Source organism: Hibiscus syriacus, unplaced genomic scaffold, assembly GCF_006381635.1.
Source record: "Hibiscus syriacus cultivar Baekdansim isolate YM2019G1 unplaced genomic scaffold, ASM638163v2 tig00110122_pilon, whole genome shotgun sequence".
Lineage (NCBI taxonomy): Eukaryota > Viridiplantae > Streptophyta > Magnoliopsida > Malvales > Malvaceae > Hibiscus > Hibiscus syriacus.
In genome coordinates, this window is record NW_024062598.1 from 1544401 (window position 1) to 1558809 (window position 14409).

The following is a 14409-nucleotide window of genomic DNA, read 5'->3' on the forward strand; positions in this document are numbered from 1 at the left end:
TTTAGGGGATTGCTGCAAAAATTGATGAATGACAAAGAGATAGAGTTCTTTGAAGAAGAACCAGGAAAAAGCGAAGATGACGTTTACGCATCAGAAGATTCTGAACCTAAACAGAGAACAAGCGATCCCGTGATTATCACTGTGAAGTCATCTACAGTAAATCCTACTCCAATAAAGTCAAAAGTGGTCATCACAACTCCTTTACCATTTCCATATAAGGATACCCGCATGGTACCTTGGAATTATACTACCAATGTTTCAATGGTAGGAGGATCTGTTTCTTTGAAAAAAGAAGAAGAGAAAGTACAGAGTATGGATTCGACATCTGAAGCAGTAAGTGAAGTCGGATTCTTTACAAGAAGTGGGAGATGTTACTCTCCCAAGACATCGAATGCATCAGAACAGGAAAAAAACAAAGGGAAAAGCTACAGTAATACCCCAAAAGGTATTTGATGATGAATCCCCGCCCACAGTCAATGAGCCTGTAACAGAAAAACAAGCACAAGAATTTTTGAAATATCTGAAACATAGCGAATATAGTGTGGTTGAACATCTACATAAACAGCAAGCACGAATTTCAATTCTTGATATGTTGATGAATTCAGAAGTACACAGAAATGATTTGATAAAAGTTCTTAATCAAACATTTATCCCTGAAGATATATCTCTTAAATGGCTTGACAGGATTGTGGGGCATATAGCCACTGATAATTACATCACATTTACTGATGATAAAATACCGGAAGGTGGAATGGGATCAGTGAAAGCTTTGAATATTACAACACATTGTCATGGCTATGTCTTGTCAGGAGAATTAATTGATAATGGATCTGCTCTTAACTTAATGCCTCTGGTTACACTTCAAAGGATGCCAGTAGATAAATCAAACATGAAGAGTTATCAGAATGTAGTGCGAGCTTTTGATGGCACGTGCTTGATAATGGATATCCACCCTACATATAATTATTTATTAGGAAGGCCGTGGATTCATTCTGCAGGAGCTGTTCCTTCGTCGTTACATCAGAAACTGAAATTTGTTGTTGATGGTCAACTGATATGCGTAGGAGCTGGGGAATAAATCATTGCATCTATAACAAGTGATGCTCCGTATATTGAAACCAATGATGATGCTCTCGAGTGCTCTTTCCGAGCTTTGGAATTTGTCAATGCAACCTTTATTGTTGAAGGAAGCAAAATTCCACATCCCAGATTGTCCGATTGCACCAAAATGACAGTACGACAAACTTTAGGCATTAGAGCCAAAACTGGAAAAGGTTTGGGAAAGAATCTTCAGGGGAGTTCGGTTCCTGTAAGTATAAGGATGAAGAAAGATCGTTTTGGGCTTGGATTTAAGCCTAACTTCCAACAAAAGAACAAAGAGATGAAAACAAGAGCTGAAGATAGAAGGGAAAGATTAAAAAGAGAAGAAATTCCCTAGGAATGCATGTCTTTCCCTCATCTGAAGTCCATATTCAAATAAAGAGGAATGTTTAATGTAGAACAACAGCTTGTTGATTCTCTTAAAGAAGAAAAGTTGACAAAAGAACAAATCATGGTTGAAGAAGCTATGGGAGGATTATTTATCAACATGATTACAAATGCCCACAAGACTGGCAAATACTTGACTGGAATTCGCCCTTGTCTTCCTGGTGAAACACTCAATAATTGGACTGCTGAAGATCTCCCTGTAGTTTTTAGTATTAACACAGAGTAATACTCAGAACTAATATTTTATGCTTTAGCCCAAGAATATAAAAAGTTTTTGTTATCTTGTAAGGGCAATTATGTTAAGTTCACTTAATATCAAATATAAGAATTTTCTTAAAATTTTCAAATGGCAATCATTCTTTACATTGTTTTCATTTTTTACATTCATTATTTCTCATTTTTTATATTTATTTCATAAATTTACTATATCCTTTCGGAAATATGTCCGACTTAAATTTGCAGGTGTCACAATGTTAATAGCCTGATTATTCCTAAATTTAATCATCAGATAAATTTAGAGCGGCCCATATGTTTGGAGGAAGTCAATGAGTGTGAGGATGAAATAGAATGTGATGTTCCTACTGAATTGTTAAGACTGGTAGAAAAAGAAGAAAAACAAATCTTACCTCACAAAGAAGAAATTTAAACTGTAAATCTGGGAACCGATGAAGAAATGAAAGAAGTAAAAATTTGTACTACTTTGTCAGCCCAGATAAAACGAGAATTGATAGATCTCCTCCAAGAGTTCAAAGATATCTTCCCCTGGTCTTATCAAGATACGCCTGGGAGGATTATTTATCAACATGATTACAAATGCCCACAAGACTGGCAAATACTTGACTGGAATTCGCCCTTGTCTTCCTGGTGAAACACTCAATAATTGGACTGCTGAAGATCTCCCTGTAGTTTTTAGTATTAACACAGAGTAATACTCAGAACTAATATTTTATGCTTTAGCCCAAGAATATAAAAAGTTTTTGTTATCTTGTAAGGGCAATTATGTTAAGTTCACTTAATATCAAATATAAGAATTTTCTTAAAATTTTCAAATGGCAATCATTCTTTACATTGTTTTCATTTTTTACATTCATTATTTCTCATTTTTTATATTTATTTCATAAATTTACTATATCCTTTCGGAAATATGTCCGACTTAAATTTGCAGGTGTCACAATGTTAATAGCCTGATTATTCCTAAATTTAATCATCAGATAAATTTAGAGCGGCCCATATGTTTGGAGGAAGTCAATGAGTGTGAGGATGAAATAGAATGTGATGTTCCTACTGAATTGTTAAGACTGGTAGAAAAAGAAGAAAAACAAATCTTACCTCACAAAGAAGAAATTTAAACTGTAAATCTGGGAACCGATGAAGAAATGAAAGAAGTAAAAATTTGTACTACTTTGTCAGCCCAGATAAAACGAGAATTGATAGATCTCCTCCAAGAGTTCAAAGATATCTTCCCCTGGTCTTATCAAGATACGCCTGGTTTGAGTACATATATAGTGGTCCATAAACTCTCGATCAGTCCAGAATACAAACCAGTTCAACAAAAGCTCAGACAAATGAGGCCAGAAATGTTGTTGCAAATTAAAGAAGAAGTGATGAAGCATATCAATGCAGGTTTCCTATAGGCAGCTAAATACCAAGACTGGGTAGCCAACATAGTTCCAGTACCAAAGAAGAATGGGAAAGTTTGAATGTGTGTGGATTACAGAGATCTTAACAAAGCTAGTCTGAAAGATGTTTCTCGTTACCTCACATAGACACATTGGTAGACAATACTGCAGGACATGCATGGTTTTCATTCATGGATGGCTTTTCAGGATATAATCAGATAAAGATGAACCCTGAGGACATGGAAAAAACAAAATTTGTAACCATGTGGGGCACTTTCTGTTACAAAGTAATGCCATTTGGATTGAAAAATACAGGGGAAACGTATCAAAGAGCAATGGTAACTTTGTTCCATGAGATGATGCATAGAGAGCTTGAAGTATATGTGGATGACATGATTGCCAAGTCCCGAAACGAAGAAGAACATATTAAAATTTGAGAAAGCTTTTCTAAAAATTGAGAAAGTATTAATTAAAGCTCAACCCCGCTAAATGCACTTTTGGGGTGACATCAGGGAAGCTTTTGGGATTTTTAGTCAGCCAAAAATGAATCGAGATTGAACCAGATAAAGTAAAAGCAATTCAAGATCTTCCGCCACCCAATACAAAGAAAGAAGTTCGAGGCTTTTTGGGAAGATTAAATTATATATCTCGGTTCATATCTCAATTAACTGACAAATGTGATCCAGTGTTCAAGTTACTTCGAAAGAACAACCCTAAAGTCTAAAATAATGAATGTCAATAAACTTTGGATATTATTAAGAAATATTTATCCAATGCCCCATTTTAGTATCACCAGTGCCTGATAGACCGTTAATTCTCTATTTAAAAGTCTTTAAAAATTCGATGGGATGTGTACTGGGACAGCATGATGAATATGGAAAAAAGAGAAAGCCATTTATTATCTGAGTAAGAAATTTACTAATTGTGAAATTCGATACCCACCAATACAAAAATTATGTTGTGCCTTGGTGTAGGCTACTCGAAGGCGCAGACAATACATGTTATATATACCACTTGGCTGATATCTAGATTTGATCCTTTAAAGTTCTTGATGGAATCACCATCTTTGACAGGTAAAATGGCTAGATGGAAGATGTTATTATCTGAGTTTGATATCGTATATGTCAACCAAAAATCACTAAAAGGAAGTGTCATAGCTGATTTTCTGGCCAGTCGTGTATCCGATGATTATCAGTCTCTGAGTTTTAATTTTCTAGATGAAGATTTGTTGTGCATATCCATGAACGAAGAAGTCAGAACAAATGATGAATCCTGGAAGCTTTATTTTGATAGAGCATCCAACACCTTGGGAAGAGGAATTGGAGCGGTGTTGATCTCTCTAAAAAATATTTATTATACTTTCACAAGAAGACTGGAGTTCTTTTGCACCAATAACATGGCAGAATATGAAGCTTGTGTCATACGATTGAAGGTAGCCATAGAAAGGAAAATTAAAATTCTCAAGATATACGGAGATTCATCATTAGTGGTGTATCAATTATGAGGATAATGGAAAATGAAAGATCCCAAATTACTGGAATATCGAGATTTTATCCTCGAATTAGTGAAAGAATTTGAGAAAATTGCCTTCAATTATCTCCCTCGAGAGGAAAAATCAAATGGCAGATGCTTTGGCTACATTAGCTGCTATGTTTAAGGCAAATAAAAAAGTTGATATAATGCCAATTAAAATGCAAGTATATGAAATTCCTGCACATTGCTACAGTGTGGAAGAAGAAGCAGATGGCAAGCCATGGTATTATGATATCTTGCAATATATCAAGTATCAAAGTTATCCACAAAATGCATCTGAGATTGATAAAAGAACATTGAGAAGAATGGCTACTCGATACTTTCTTGATGGTGAGACTTTGTATAGGAGAAGCAATGATCAAATGTTATTGAGATGTATAAATACGAGCGAAGCCATAAGCATCATTGAGGAAGTACACAGTGGGATATGTGGAACACATGCAAATGGTCTTTCCATGGTTAGAAAAATAATGAGTTATGGATATTATTGGGCTACCATACATACATATTGCATTGATTATGCAAGAAGATGTCATAAATGCCAGGTATATGCAGAAAAGATTCATGTACCTCCATCGCCTTTACATGTAATGACTGCACCTTGGCCATTTTCTATGTGGGGAATAGACGTCATTGGGGCAATCACACAAAAAGCATCAAATGGACATTGTTTCATCCTGGTTGCAATTGACTATTTTACCAAGTGGGTTGAAGCGGCTTCATATGCCAATATTAAGAGGTCTACAGTTTGCAAATTTATAAAGAATGAAATAATCTGCCGGTGTGGGCTACCAGAGAGAATCATTACAGATAATGCTCTGAACTTGAACAACAAAATGATGACTGAACTTTGTGCACAGTTTAAGATCAAGCATGCAAACTTAGTGGCATATCGCCCAAAGATGAATGGGGCAGTTAAAGCAGCGAATAAGAACATCAAGATAATCATTACAAAGACTACTGAAACTTACAAAGATTGGCACGAGAAGTTATCTTTTGCTTTATATGCATACCGAACTACTGTGTGAACATCTACTGGGGCAACGCCTTTTTCTTTAGTCTATGGGATGGAAGCAGTCTTACCAATTGAAGTTGAGATCCCATCACTTCGAATTTTGAGAGAGGTAAAATTGGATGAGTCTGAATGGATCCAAGCTCGATTTGATCAGTTGAACCTTATTGATGAGAATATATTGAAAGCTATTTGACATGGACAAATGTATTAGAAACGGATGATGAAGTATCATGACAAGAGAGTGCATCCAAAAGAATTTTAAGAGGGTGATCTAGTGCTGAAAAAGATCTTGCCTATACATAAAGATTTCTGTGGTAAATGGATGCCTAATTGAGAAGGGCCATATGTTGTAAAAAAGGCCTTTTCTAGAGGAGCGTTGATCTTGGTAGAAATGGATGGAAAAGTTCTGAGAAACCCAATAAACTCAGATTCTGTCAAGGAATATTATGCTTGAAGAAAAAAAAATGAAAATGAAAAATAAAATGAAAAAGAAAAAGATAAATATGAAATGAAATGAAATGAAAAAGAAAAATGATAATATATATATATATATATATAGAAAAGGAGGGTCAATATGAAAACCAGAAAAGGGCGTCTTGCAACCAAAGGAAGGATTTGAGTTGAAAACCTGAAAAAGTTGCTCAAATGCATGTTGATATTAGGCATCTAGCAATTAAACCCTCTTAAGAGCTTGATGTTTTGGGATGAACTTTACATCTACAAGCATTCTGGCAACGTTTGAGATCTTCCAGACATAAGCATACTTTAGTGCTCTAAATTATATCAAGTTGATTAGTTTAGAAATCCTTATGCTAATAATATGTTGAGTCTTTTGAATTTTATCATTCCTATGTTTTCCATGACTTTGAATACATTTTTATATATTTATTCTTTATTCCAAGATTATCTTTTTTAAATTCAATTTATTTTCGAAATTTAATTCGTTCTTTCACATAAATATCTGGTAAATGGATTAACATAATCTTGAAACAAACAAAATATTTTTGGTTATCACTTTATGTTAATACTTTTAAGTACATGGAATCCAAAGTAAGTCTTATCAACGTTTGCAATCACTGTTGAAAAGCAAACAAGTTATTACCACCATAGAGTCATTTGGAAGCAGAATAAGAGGAAATTTGTTCTCAAATTGGCAGATTGTGAATATATCCTCTTTTCCATGCAACAACACAAAAATACTTCGAATTTACAAATTCTGGCTCTATATCGTATAAATACAGTGACATTTCGGTCCAAACACCAACTAGAGAAAGTGCCACGTTCTCGCAGTAGAAATAAGGGGGTCAATAACATCTTCTGGAAGTGTTCTTTGAGTTATCTGATTTGGTTCGATAAAAACCCCAAAACCAATCCTTGGATTTGGAAAATAAATTGCATGATCATCTTCATTAAGAAGCTTCTTTTCAAGCTTCCTCTGCTTCTTCCTTTTCCAAAAATCATAGCCCGAGTTTCGCCTTTTCTTGTAATTGGGATCATTGTATAATCACTTCATATCTTTCACCGGAAGAAGTGCGCTAGCAGCCTTAGCCATTTGAGCAGCACATATAAAATATGTCAACTCTGTAATTGATGAATTTGGACCACATCTCTCTATGGCTATTGAAGCCTCAGCCTCTGAGTACCCCATTTTTGTCAAGTATAACAGTTTATTCTCCTAATCAGAATCAGAATTCAAAATTTCCTCGGTATCAGAAGAAATATCAATATCTGTGAAATCATCCTGAAAGATCGCTTCATAATCAGATGATGCAGAGGGATCTGAGACAGATGATGCTGAGCTGTCAGATTGTACCTTGATGGTGCTAAGATACAATGAGTTGGTAGATCAGCGCAAAGGCGGGAATTGATTGTGATATGTTCCTCATTGGGGCCGTTTTGAGTGTGCTTCAGTCTTTTGGCCATAACTTTGGCTACGGGTGTCAGAATCGTGCATAAGACCCCAATCCAGAATGCTATTTTCTACGCGCACGCTGTCTACATGGAGCATAATGCGGCCTTTTTTTCAACCTCAAATTCTTTCGTTTTCCCCTCCGAATCACTAGATTTAGATATTTTCACTATTTATGGTAATATAGGAAGTCATTTTAAATCCAATTTCGGCCGAATTTTTTGCAAATTGCTTATTTTATTTTGACTTTCAATTTAGAGTGATTTTTGGGATTTTTCTATTTTTGGTAAAATTTCGATAAACAAGATTTTTGGCTATAACAGTTCGGCTTGTGGACTGATTTTGGACAGTTTTGATTTTATAATATTTTATTAAACTCTAGAGACTTTTTTCCCTGGTTTTTGGGTGAATTTTCTCTTGTGAATCATCTGTTGGAACTAGCCTACAGGATAATCGTTATTCTGTCTAGCGTCATCAGATGAGTAGTTATCAGAATCAACATGTTGCATGAGTGCGGACTTTTCAAGAGCCTATACCATTGAGTTTTGTTCTCAAGTAGTTTTGTGACATCATACAAAAATTCAGGCATATCTACATCTACACTCTCCAAGGATGATAAATTCTCTGTTCAAAGAAGAAAGATTTATTGGATTTCTACACAATTGAAGAAAGATCGAGTTCAATACTTTGAAATCAAATAAAGATGAACTTAACATTCATGCATCATATTTAGACATTTGCAAAATAGGGGCATTTTCATTCATTTTATCCATGTTAAATATTTGACAGGAATTTCAAAGATTTTAGCAAAGATTTGAACCCATTACTCAATGGATCAACATTTCCAAAGAAGTTCGTAATGAGAAGAACTCATCTGAAAAAGGAAGAAGAAGTTCATAATGAGAAGAACTTGTTCAACCTTTTGTTCAAATTCATCACTAGATGAATCAACTTTTCCAGAGAAAGTTCATAATGAGAAGAACTTATCTGAAGAGGAAGAAGAAGTTCATAATGAGAAGAACTTGTTCAACCTTTGCATGACTCTATCACAAAAGGAGATAGATCAGCATCAACATTTCCAGAAGTGTTCATAATGAGAAGAACTCATCTGAAGAAGGAAGAAGAAGTTCTTAATGAGAAGAACTTGTTCAACCTTTTGCTAAAATTCATCACTCGATGGATCAACATCAACTTTTCAGAGAAAGTTCATAATAAGAAGAACTTATCTGAAGAGGAAGAAGAAGTTCATAATGAGAAGAACTTGTTCAACCTTTGCATGACTCTATCACAGAAGGAGATAGATCAACATCCACATTTCCAGAAGTGTTCATAATGAGAAGAACTCATCTGAAGAATGAGAAGAAGTTCATAATAAGAAGAATTTGTTCAACCTTGCCTTAATTCATCACATATTTGAATTAACAACCCTTCTTTGGAAAATCTGCATTTCCAGAAGGAGTTTATAATAAGAAGAACTCATCTGGCAAAGAAGAAGTTCATAATGAGAAGAGCTTGTTCAACTTTTTGGTAGATTACATTATAGAAGGAGATGAATTGTCATCCCAGTGGAAGAGTTCATAATGAAAAGAACTTGTTCAATATTGCCATCATAATCAAGTGAAGTCAAATGAAAAAAACTTATTGACTTTTTATCTTTGCCCTATTCTCGTTAACACCAGAATGAGCAAAGAGGAGCAACTGAAGATACTAGTTTTTTCCATTTGATTTATTATTATTATTATTATCATCATCCTTATAATTATTATTATTATTATTAATAAAAAAATTATTATTTACATTACATGCCCAAAACCAGACTGACCCATTTACAAATCCCGGAGCCCAAACCCAAATGTGTAACCTTAAACCCGATTAGGGTTTGTATCAATTTCTCCAGCCGCCCTCAATCATCATCCATTGGATCTAATGAGATCCGACGGTCCTAGATGCACCAGCTTGAAACCCTAGGGTATCATAACCCTAGGTCCATGCGGCCGTCGTTTATTTTGCCTTCGATCTACGCCATGCCACGCCACTCTGCACACTGCCACGATGCCAACAAGAGTTTCGAGAAGAAATCAACACCAACCGTCCACGTTTTGACTTTAGGGTGAGTCACTACTGTGGGTTTAGTGACTCACCGAAAGGTGGTCTTTTACCCAGTCTGAGACGGGCGCCGGTGGTGGCTATAAAAGCCACTGAGCCCCCTGCCAACAGAAGGAAAGAGAAACCACAGAAAACGAAGCTAGCCAGAGAGCAACCAGAACACAAAAAGAGAAAAAAAACCAGAGAACCAACAACCCAAGAACCAAATCACCAAAATACTGAGATAAAAAATAGAGAGAAACCTTACTGATGAGCTATGCAGTCGTCGGAGCCTCCGAATCTCACCAGAAAATAAAAAAGCGGAAGGTGTTTTTTTTGTAGATCTACGTAAATAGAAGCCTTTTTAGGTAAAACTAGGGTCAGATTTGGGTATAGATCACACGGATCTATCATTTGGGAGGTTTTTGTATTTTTCGGCCACCAGCGACAGTGGTCGACGGTGAGATTTACGGTGGTAGACGGTTGTCGGCTGATGACCGGATTTCCTCCGATGAAGGAATCCTAGAGAGAGGCGAGAGAGTTTACAACTCTCTCAATTATAGAGAGAATGGAAAGAAGAGAATGAGAAATTTTGGCCTTAAGGCCTGTTATAATAGGGTATTTATACCCTCTCTTAAACGACGTCGTTTAAGGGAGGGCCTTTGTGTAATTTTGCACTAGCTAAACTATTCCCACAGGCATTGTAACTTTGAAAACTTGCAATTTGATCCTTACAACATGTTTTTATATATTATAATTCAGTTTATTAATTTTTATTCATTATAATTTAGTCATTGATTTACTTATATATATATTTTAGGTAAAATAACCGAATTAGCCATTATGATTTTAATAATTATTATTTTAATCCCTAGAGCATGTTGTAATTTATTTTAAATTGATATTCAAATTCTATATAATTTCATTTTAATCACTAAATTAAATAAATGTAAAATAGCATGTTCAATCCCTGTAATTTTAAATAATTAATTACAAATTAGGTATTTAATTTTAATATGTTATAATTTAGTCACTAATTTTAATATTTTCATTTATTTTTAATTACAAGTTTTTTAATATATATTTTTAATTTTATTTATTCATTGTTCATTCATATTTTTTATATGTTTATTTTAATATATTTAATTATTATTATTATTATCTAATCATATAAATATATATATATAATAAATAATATTTATCTATTTATTTTTTTCTATTAAAATCCTATTTATAAATTTAATAAATTACTGTTAAATCATTTTAATCATATTTTAATATTTATTTTTTAATATTAAGAAAGGGCAATCTTAATACAACTGGATGTCCATTTTCTGATATTTTTAAATAAATAAATATTTTAAATTATATATATTTTAATTATTTTTAGATAAATATTTTATTAATATTTATTTATTTTTTAATATTAAGAAAAGAGCTGTCTTAAAGCACCTAAAAACCCTTTCATGATATTTCTAAATAAATAAATATCTTATTTATATGTATATATAAATTAATAAATTTTCTTAAAATTATAGTAATAAATTTGAAATAAATAGGATTATAAATTAAATATATCTTCGAATTTTTAAATTTCTAATAATGGAGACAATTTATAATTAATGAATACCAATTTTGGGCGTTATGTGGGTGCTAATCCTTCTCTAAACGTAATCGACCACGAATCCTTTTTTATTAAAATTTTTTTGTTATACGCATATCAGTTTATCTTTTAAATTATGTTTTCTTATAAACTATTTTAAAAAATTGTTTTTAGGTATTTGACCTACCTAACTCAAAAAGGTCAATGACGACTCCTAAAATATTTTTTTAAATCAAAATTATTTATTTATTCATTTTATTTTTCCGCTAAGTAAAAATTTCGTACCCGGACAAAAACCGGTTACGACAGTGTGTTCGTCTATCTGCTCCAAAATTCTCTGGAATGGTTCTCTGATTGGGTCCTTTACTCCCTCCCGAGGAATCAAACAAGGAGATCTTTATCTCCGTACTTGTTTGTGCTCTGTATTAAACGATTAGCCCAATCTATTCAGGTTGAGATGTCGGTAGGAAATCGTTTCCCACTTCAGCGTCTAACCCAGGAATTTCTCACATTTTCTTTGCAGATGATATGGTTCTTTGCAGATGATATGGTTCTTTTTGCTGAGGCTTCAATGGAAGAAGTTGAGGTAATTCGGTCTACGCTTAAAAACTTTTGTGATGCTTCTGGTTAAAAGGTGAGCATTCCCTAGACTAATATTTTTTTTTCACTAGGAATGTGTCTACTACTTTAAAAGATCATATTAGTTTTGCTTTTCGGTTTGAGGCGATAAACTTGGGTAAATACCTTGAGTCCCTTCATTACATAATTATAAACACCCGTTTTTGTTCAAGTTTAAAAAATATTATTTATTATTATTACTATTATTTATTATTTTGCAGTTTTTTTTGTTCAACCCCACCACTCCACAAAACCCCTAAAAACAAGAAACATTATTAACTATCCAGTCCCTTGCTTTTCTCCTTCTATCATGCCAGCCACTATTAGAGGTGTACAAAAAATCTGAATATCCGATTTTGTGCAAAAAATATCTGGAATCGGATTTGGGAAAAATCGTTTTTTTAAACCGGATCGGATATTTTAAAACCGGATAGTATAACCGGTTTGGGAAAAAATTGGACGACCGAATTTTTTATCGGATTAAAAACTGGTTTGAAAAAAACCGAATAAAAAACAGGTTTTTTATCTGAAAAAAGATCCGGTATGGGGTTTAAAAAACTAGTTTTGAAGGATTATTTGGATGGAGCGGATTTTTTACTGGATTTTTAACCGAATTAAAAATTGGTTTTTGAAAAAAACCGATTTTTTCAAACCGAAACCGGTTACATCATCCGGCCTTTCAAACCGGTTAGAATCCGAACCAATTTTTTTCAAACCGAAACCGGTTACACCATCCGGCCTTTCAAACCGGTTAGAATCCGAACCGATTTTTTTAAAATCTGATTTTTTAACTAGGTGAAAAAATCGGATCGATTTTTATCTGATCCGGATCGGATTTAAATATGACTTTGTGCATCCCTAGCCACTACTCGCATTAACTACAAAACAAATCCCATTTTCTTTCTGCTTTTTAAGGGGCCACAAGAAATTGAAAAAGGGGGGTAACCGATACACATAGAGGGGAACAAGCCATTGATTTGGGCAAAGGGGGTTCAACGGCAGTGACAGCAATATTGATCAACTGCCAGAAGCTGGTAGTAGCAAATGTTGGCGATTCCCGGCTGTGATATGTAAGAATGGTGGGGCTAAACAGCTTTCTGTTGATCATGAGCCTGCTTCCGAAAGGGAGAGCATCGGAATTAGAGGTGGATTTGTTTCAAACTTTCCAGGGGACGTCACTCATGTTGACGGTCAGTTAGCGGTGGCCAGGGCATTTGGTGACAAGAATTTAAAGAAACATCTTACGTCGGAGCCGGACTTGATCACTGAAATGATCAACGATGATACCGAGCTCATAATATTGGCAAATGACGGTTTATGGAAGGTTATGTCGAACCAAGAAGCTGTTGATGCTATCAAAGGTAATTAAGGATGCTCGGTCTGCTGCAAAGCACCTGAGGAAGCTGTTAATATGAACAGCAAGGATGACATCACCGTTATAGTTGTAAGATTTCAGTGATCTGTAAGTGTGTCAACTTCTCTTGTTGAACCTTTTTCGTGTTCGATAGAATGTTATGCTTATGTTGTGTCGGTATCCGAAGCTTTCTATACATAAGCAAACTGTAATGAAGCTGTCTAATTCCCGATGAAACTAATGAAGCTGTCTAAGAACTAAGGAAACTAAAGTTGACTTTTAATCATTTATCTAAGCTTATGGTTTCAGTGGTTCAGATAGGATATGTATTCTGCCATGAAATTTATTAATTTGTATTGAACAATTGGAGTTTCCCTCGGATATGTAAAAAGTTGGTTCTCTTTTTTAATTTTAGCATTTTTTTTCTTATTATTTTTATTTTATTTTATTACTTTTAAAATTTAACCTTTTTTTCCTTTGATTCATTTAATATTATATATATATATATATTTTCTTTTATTTATTTAATATTTATTTATTATTTCTTATTTAACATTTTCGACTTTTTAAATATATTTTCAATCGATCAAAGGTAATTAGTTTGAATTGAATTTTTAAATTTCGATTTAAATTTTAAATTTCGCAATTAAGACAATCGACGAATTAATTGGTACCGAAAGGGCAGTACAAGGGTGTTAATCTTTTCTTGACTGTAATCGACTCCCGAACCCTACACATTTCTGGTAAAACGCAGATCAAGTAAGATGATGTCCGATCAGCTTAAATATTTTTTTTAAATGATTGATGGCGACTCTAAACCTATTTATTCACGTCGAAACTCAATTCCGGGTCCAATCGAAAGACGGTCGCTACAATAATCGTATGTATTCGCTTCGAATCACTATCTAACCCAAATTGTTCGAGATTGCTTAAATGGTTGGAAGGTACGGACCTCATCGTTGGCTAGTCCTATAATGATTGCGGATATGGTAGATCGGTATGGCAACTGAAAATGGGATCGTTTTTAGCATCTCTTACCAACTCATATTCTCCTTCGAATCGCTGCTAAGAAGGGTCCGTTACAAACCATGTCTTGTGATTCTATTGGCTGGTTAAGTAGGGGTGATTTGCATTTCTCTTTAAAGTCAGCCTATGGAATACTTTCTCGTAATGACAGTGAAGCTT

At 34.1% G+C, this 14409-nt stretch overlaps 1 pseudogene; it reads left to right on the top strand.

The window, feature by feature from the left end:
- Window positions 1-595: 595 nt before the first annotated feature.
- On the top strand, window positions 596-13329 carry LOC120215502 (annotated as a pseudogene).
- Window positions 13330-14409: the final 1080 nt, after the last annotated feature.